Here is a 1,634-nt window from a genome sequence, read left to right on the forward strand (position 1 = left end):
TGCTGTGTGCAGGGGTTGTATGCAGGTGTTATTTGCAGGTGCTGTGTGCAGGTGCTGTGTGCAGGTACTGTGTGCAGGTGCTGTGTGCAGGTGCTATGTGCAAGGGCTGTGTGCAGGGGCTGTGTGCGGGTGCTGTGTGCAGGGGTTGTATGCAGGGGCTGTGTGCAGGTTCTATGAGCAGGTGCTGTGTGCAGGTGCTGTGTACAGGGGCTGTGTGCAGGGTCTGTGTATAGGGGCTGTGTGCAGGGGCTGTGTACAGGTGCTGTGTGCAGGGGCTGTGTGCAGGTATTGTGGGTTGTATAGTGCTCCCTACCTCATATGTAGAGCTACTAACCCCAGACATCTCAGGAGGCTAGGGCTAGAGCTCAGAAGGCTGGATTATGGAGTCAGGTGCCTGTGTTATGATGAGATCTTGGGATGAGCCCCAATTTGACACAACTAATGTCCTTACAAGCCAGGGATCATGTGAAAATACAGGAAGAAAACATGATGCTGACATCTTGAGTTCAGGCTTCAGCCTCCAGGAGGGTCGGTTGCTTCAGCTACACAGGCCATGATGCCAGCAGCCTCTGCAGACTATGGTTCGGGTTGGTTTTTTTAATTGATTATTTTGTAGGGGAATAGTCAGTGCTCTCAACCACTGAGCTAGCTCTTCAGCTCCTGAGATACTGATCTATTTTTTTTTCAGACTTAATTCACTTTTTCTTGTGTCAAAAGTCTTATGTGGTGGCCACAGCTGGAGCCTGGGTCCTCTGAACAGAGACTCTGGTGTGGTGGTTTTTCACAAGGTGGTTTGTGAATTACTGAGGAGACTTGGTCAACCCCAGAGGATACCAGTCAGGTAGCTGTAGGTCTTGGAGATAGCATCAAAGGTGGCCTTGGCCAAGTTGCCCAGGGTGGCAGTGCAATCCCTGACTGAAGTATAGCAGTCATCTATATCAGCCATTTTCAGTGGCTTCTTGGGCACAGGAGCAGAGACAATGCCTGTGCTTCTGAGGGTACCAACACAGAGCCACAGCGGCCTGTCACCTTGCATGGAACAGTGTGGGGCTTGCCAATCTTGTTCTCCCGGTAGGTTCTCAGCACAGGGACGATGGAAAGCTTGGCCAAGATGATGGCCCCTCAGATAGCAGTGGCTACCTTCTTGGAGCACTTAACACCAAGACCAACATGACCATTGTGGTACCCAATAGTGACAAAAGCCTTGAACTTGGTCCGCTTGCCAGCCTGAGTTTGCTTCTGCACTGGCATGATCTTTGGAACCTCATCCTTTAGGGATGAACCCAGGGTAAAAAAAAAAAAATCAATAATCTCAGATTCCTTAAAGATCAGGGAGACCAGATAGATCTCCAAGGACTTGACCTTCAGGTTCTTAACCAGTTGGCTCAGCTTAGTGACAGGGAACCACTCCTCTTCGGTTTTACCTTCACAAGCCCTGTGCTTCGACCACAGCCAGGGCCTGGACCACAACCACAATTGCAGGCCCTAAGACCTCTGCTGAATCCTTTGGGGAAGTTACAGTGGCCTCTGAGTCCTCCAGGCCTTCCTACTGCACCTCATTATCTGTCATTTGCTGTTTTCCCAGAGGAGGAAGGGGAGGAGGGGGAGGAGAAAGGGGAGGAGGGGGAGGAGGA

The 1,634-nt window shown here is 51.1% G+C and overlaps 1 protein-coding gene across 1 annotated transcript in view; it reads right to left on the reverse strand.

The window, feature by feature from the left end:
* The window catches only part of LOC110328417 (NACHT, LRR and PYD domains-containing protein 5-like), a 39,890-nt gene that overhangs the window by 29,332 nt on the left and 8,924 nt on the right, over window positions 1-1,634 (reverse strand). The window lies entirely within an intron of this gene.

This window comes from Mus pahari, chromosome 10 (genome assembly GCF_900095145.1).
Source record: "Mus pahari chromosome 10, PAHARI_EIJ_v1.1, whole genome shotgun sequence".
Lineage (NCBI taxonomy): Eukaryota > Metazoa > Chordata > Mammalia > Rodentia > Muridae > Mus > Mus pahari.